General features: G+C 44.0%; 1 pseudogene; it reads right to left on the bottom strand.

The window, feature by feature from the left end:
- Positions 1 to 4,493: 4,493 nt before the first annotated feature.
- Positions 4,494 to 5,881, bottom strand: LOC128619229 (uncharacterized; annotated as a pseudogene).
- Positions 5,882 to 6,000: the final 119 nt, after the last annotated feature.

The raw sequence follows: 6,000 nt of genomic DNA, 5'->3' as shown, positions 1-6,000 counted from the left end.
GCTGAGGAAACATGCCTTTTCTTATTTAACCTTTCTTACAATAGCAAGCAAGCATATTATTAATGACAGGTAACTATGTCCAGAGGTGAGCGAAAAAAAACCCTCCCATTCTTTGCCAATTAATGAGGGAAAAATTTTCACCTTGCCAGCTTTTGTGTTTGACAGTGTATTCTTCACCTGGACTCGACATATCAACATCCTTATACACTAACATTCATTAACATACAGCTACACAATCATAGTATTTCAGTCCTTCAAGTGTAAATCGACACAAGCAGCAGACAACCTTGTTGTTGTCTGCCACTCCCTGGTGAATGCCTCCTTCTGCCCTTTGTGATTTTACACCATATAGAAGGGCTGGGTGGGGGTCAGGGAAGAGGTTACTAGCACATCACCCTGAACCCTTATCTGTTCCCCATTCTTGAATTCGGCAGGGTGCTTAAAATCTTCATTGTCTTTGTAGGCACATTAGTCCATAGTCTATCTTCTCCTGCCCTGACTGTAATGACCTCTATGTCTTTCCACATGGGAGTGTTTGGGGAAAACCATTCTAGTCCTCCTACCAGAAGTCCATATGATACCTCAGACATCAGATGATATCTCACATGGTTAACCCAACTGTGATCCCTTCATTGTTTATGGGTCCATGTGTCCGTTCCTCCTTTGCGTCTACCCATTTTCAGTCCATGGTGATGTTGTCTGCTTGACAGTTGCTCCCAGTGAGTTGGTTTCCATTCTCTCAGTTCATCAGTCAGGATGTCTATCACTTCGTATCTAGTGTCCATTCTGCTGTACAGCACAATCTTTCTATTTAATTATTGAAAGAAAGACACGCAAAAACAAAGACATAATACACATATTACCTACTGGATACAGTTCTATTAGGTCCATTTTTTTCTTTTTCCTTCTTTTTGCTTATATTTTATTATTATTATTTTTATTATTATTATTTTTCTATCTTCACTACTTAACTAATGCTTTTTATTAGTGTTCTCCTTTTTACATTATATACATTTTCCTGGAGTGTGTTTTTTGAAATGCATTATGGGGATACTTCCAGGTGGATTGACCCTTTCCAGGGGACATCGTACTCTTCTGGACCACATCCTTTCATTTCACTATACTCTGGTTAGTCAACAATTTGCAGGTTTTGCCCAAATAAGGATTGAGTGGCTTTACCAATCATTTTGCGGATAAAGGGTATTGCACAACAGGTCAGCAACGTTAGTATTAATAAGAAGATTACCAGTACTGTTCCCATTCTGATCAGGATGACCTTCCAGCTCCCAGAGAATAGCCAGTTAAACCAGTCTGATTCTTCTTACTCAGGGTCTGGTTTATGTGAATTCCACACATGTTCATTGCGCAGATTCTCCAGTGCTTTAATGGCAAAAATGAGATTACTTCCCTCCCCAGTATGCATGCTGATTACTATACAGCATTCCTCACCAATTAAGCAATCTGGTGCTCTCATCGAATCTATAGCTAGTTGGTTCTGCAGTGCCATTAGGGGCACTGCATATAGTTGTTTTTCAATTCCTTGCAGGGTGTAATTTATGAATTGCTGTTGGTTGTACCATATATAATTAATCCATTCTGAATTTCTTTTCATCTGCATCCATGGAAGGAATGCGATCAAGTTGTCTGTGGACACTTCTCCCACAGCCCTGTACACTTTGGGGATACCTACTGGGACTCCTGCCCAATTTATTTATACCTCTTTCCCTTCGAGGCTAAAGCGTCTTTTCTTCCTCGGCACTACTAGTTCTTTATCCATGCCTAGTGGGAGAATCCTGAGGGAGCCTATCAAGATTACTGGGGCACACTCTCTTCCCCAGTATGGTGGAAGGGTCTGTCGTATAACCATTCCCTGTCCACAGTAGCAGAATATATCAGCTACTGGTAATGTTCCCATTTCTACCAGATTCGAGATTCTACAGCTGACCTTAGATCTTTTTCCATATTCATCTATAACTGCTACATGCACATTCTGTTCAGCATTCCATATTTCCTCACAGTTCGTCACCTTCTCTAACTTTTGGTTTCTGTATCCTTCATAGCAGTATGGGAAGCATAAATCGGGTACTATTTTCACGTTACCTGGTGGCTTCTGGACTACCGGTCACATCAGTGACTTAGCCACATTCTGGCAGCTATTTCTGTAGATGTACTTTGGATTGTATCTTTCTACAGTATGCTGGTATTGTGTCCCTTCTAGGTTTGGGTTGCAGTTCAGGTATAGTGCAACACATGCTTTGATTTAGCATGGTGAGAGAGGCTTACATCTCTGTATCTCACATGTGGCTAGGAATCAGAAGGACTCTAACCATCTGTCTTTTTCTGGCACATATTATGCAATCTGTTTATATGGTTTCTTTAGCTGTGAATGCTAACCATTGCTGGAACAAATTTTCTGTGTCTTAGTTGATTTCTTTGATCTGTTCTGCTATTGTTTTAACCACGCTATATAAGAGACTTTTTGAACACTATGACTTTGCGAAGTATTACGTTCAGTTGCTTAGTCTCTGTCGTATTTCCAAGCCTTATCTCGTGTTTGCTTTCCTGGTTATAGACTTTGTTTACCCTGTTGACCTCAATTCTCTGCTCTGCTTCGTTTAGCCTGTTTGCCTGATCATTTGACTGCCTCGGACTTTGTTTTCTGCCTAATCCTTGTACTTCTGATTGCCAAGTTTTAGTCCGAGGTCGAAGAGACGGCCTCTCAAGCCAAGTTCCTGTCTGAGGTTGAAGAGATGACCTCTCAAGCCAAGGTCCTATCAGAGGTCGAAGAGACAACCTCTCAAGCCAAGTTCCTGTCTGAGGTCAAAGAGACGACCTTTCTAGCCAAGTTCCTGTCCAGGGTCGAAGAGATGGCCTCTCAAGCCAAGTTCCTGTCCGAGGTCGAAAAGAGGGCCTCTTACACTAAGTTCCCGTCCGAGGTCGAAGAGGCGGTCTCCCATGCCAAGTTCCTGTCCGAGGTCGACGAGGCGACCTCCCATGCCAAGTTCCTGTATGAGGTCGACGATGTGACCTTCCACGCCAAATTAGGAAATAGGAAATGGAAGAGGAAATAGTAAGAGGAACTAGGAAGAAGAAGAGGAAGCAGGAAGTATGAAGTGGAAGAGGAAGTAGGAAGAGGAAGTAGGAAGTGGAAAATGAAGTAAAAGAGGAAGTAGTAAGTAGAAGAGGAAGCAGGAAGTAGGAAGAGAAAGTAGGAAGTGGAAGAGGAAGAGGAAGTAGAAGAGGAAGTGGAAGAGGAAGTAGAAACTAGGAAGAGGAAGTAGGAAGCAGGAAGTAGGAAGAGGAAGCGGAAGTAGGAAATAGGAAGTGGAAGAGTAAATAAGAAGAGGAAGTAGGAAGTAGAAGAGGAAGCAGGAATTGGAAGAGGAAGCAGGAAGTAAAAGTGGAAATAGGAAGTTGAAAGTAGAAAGTGGAATAGGAAGCAAAAGAGGAAGTAGGAGGCACCTCTGTGCTGTGCTGGGGCCCACTATAGGCCCCAATGCACACACACTCTCCCCAGGGGCCCCAACACGCATACACTCTCTCCAAGGGCACCCAGGGGCCCCCACACACACTGGGCCCCCAGGGGCCCTTACGCACACAGGGGCCACTCAGGGGCCCATGGGGGCCCCAACGTTCACACACTCTACCAAGGGGGCCTAACCCTAACCCTAAAAGAGGAAGTAGAAATTAGAAGAGGAAGTGGAAATAGGAAGTAGGAAGAGGAAGTAGAAGAGGAAGAGGAAGTAAATGAGGAAGTAGGAAATAGGAAGTGGAAGAGGAAGCAGGAAGTAGGAAGTGGAAGAGGAAGTAGGAAGCAAAAGAGGAAGTAGGAGATAGAAGAGGAAGAGGAAGTAGAAGATTTTATTGCGCTATTTTATCGTGCATGCGCAGTAGCGCTGTTTCTCGCGCATACGCAGTAAGCGCTATTTTCTAATTTTTTCCTTGTATTTTCTGGTTCGCTGGTCATACGCGTGGATGATGGAGGGTCCAGACTCATCATACTCCTGCTTGCTGATCCACATCTGCTGAAAGGTGGACAGGGAGGCCAGGATGGAGCCTCTGATCCAGACAGAGTATTTGTGCTCAGGTGGGTCAATGATCTGCAAAAACAAGACCAGCTTTAGTCTCACATTAAAGCATTCACCTGCCTTTTCATTCATTAGCCACCGGTGGTGGATAAACCAAGCTCACCTTAATTTTCATTGTGCAAGGGGCCGGGGCTGTGATTTCCTTCTGCATCCTGTCTGCAATGCCAGGGTACATGGTGGTACCACTGGACAGTACAGTGTTGGCATACAGATCCTTACGGATATTCACGTCGTACTTCATGAAGTTGAAGGTGGTCTCACTGATTCCACAGGACTCCATAACTGAAGATCAAGACAGTATTAGACAAGGTCTCCAGAAGCACTTGTGAGGGAAATTATTCGTTTTTACTTTGTAATAGTTTTATTGTTCTTGTTCTGTTCATCAGGGGATAACATCAAAGGTCATGTCATTTAGATTAGTACAGAACATTTATCTGCTTACAGAGACAAACACGCTTTTCTGTTAAGGGTTCAACCCTGAAACAAAGCCTGTTTGAACAGCCTCAAACTGCTCCTTATGGGTACATAGAAGTGTATCGTGCCCTGTGCATCATTATTTATATGTAATATATAAATTTTATAGTAGATGTTCAGCACAAGCACCTCAGAGCGCTTTCATTATTTTATCCTGCTTTCTTCTATCCTGTATTCATCCTTCTATAATAAACCTTTTCACCTGAGAGTCTGCAAGTGTTGTCTAATTTCCACAACACACTGAACAGTACAAGGGCACTAACTACAGCACTTGTTCACTTCTTAGCCGGGAAAGATGGCTGGCAGAGAGCCTCGGGGCACCCGAACCTCTCGTTGCCAATGGTGACGACCTGTCCGTCAGGCAGCTCGTAGCTCTTCTCCAGAGAGGAGGAAGAGGCAGCAGTGCCCATCTCCTGCTCGAAGTCAAGGGCAACGTAGCAGAGCTTCTCCTTGCTGTCACAGACAATTTCTCTCTCAGCTGTAGTATTGAAGCCGTAGCCTCTCTTGGTCAGGATCTTCATGAGGTAGTCAGTCAGGTCACGGCAAGCCAGTTCCAGACTGAGGATGGCATGGGGCAGGGCATAATCTTCATAGATGGACACGGTGTGGGTCACACCATCACCAGAGTCCATCACAATACCAGTGGTACGACCGGAGGCGTACAGCCACAGCACAGGTTGGATGGCAACGTACATGGCTGTAGTGTTGAAGATCTCAAACGTGATCTGAAATGAGAAAAGGAAGGTTTAATCGCTGTTTTGTTCTATTAGGTTGTCGCTACAAGCCATGCAGTTAGTTAGAATAAAGACAAGTCAGAATTGGAGAGTGAGAAGCATGTGTAAACAAAGATTGCACACAAAACAAAGTGCAGAAAGACCAGGCAGGGAAAGAAATAATCTGCTGGTTCCAACAGATGAGAAACTCAGGAGTTCAGAGGAGATGGAGCTGGGAGAAAGTGAATGAATTGGATGAACTTAAGGAGAAGAGTAATAGGTTTAAAATGGTCAACTGAAAGGCAGATTCACATCGTTTCAAACGTTAAACCAACCTGGGTCATCTTTTCTCGGTTGGCTTTGGGTTTCAGGGGAGCCTCAGTAAGCAGGACGCAGTGTTCCTCAGGGGCAACACGAAGCTTGTTGTAGAAGGTATGATGCCAGATCTTCTCCATGCCAGATCTTCTCCATGTCATCCCAGTTGGTGACAATACTGTGCTCAATGGGGTACTTCAGGGTCAGGATACCTCTTTTGCTCTGAGCCTCGTCACCAACGTAGCTGTCCTTCTGTTCCATACCAACCATCACACCCTGTGAAAAGCAAGACAATCATGTTAAAGAAAAGATTTGCCCTACCGAAAGAAAAACAATGCAAATTAGCAGTGTAAATAAATTCTTTTAAAAGCCAACCTACAACTCTTTTATGGCACAGGTTGGCCCTGGGA

This window comes from Ictalurus furcatus, chromosome 15 (assembly GCF_023375685.1).
Source record: "Ictalurus furcatus strain D&B chromosome 15, Billie_1.0, whole genome shotgun sequence".
Lineage (NCBI taxonomy): Eukaryota > Metazoa > Chordata > Actinopteri > Siluriformes > Ictaluridae > Ictalurus > Ictalurus furcatus.
Note: the sequence above shows the minus strand (reverse complement) of the source record. Positions and strands in the feature narration are given on the sequence as shown.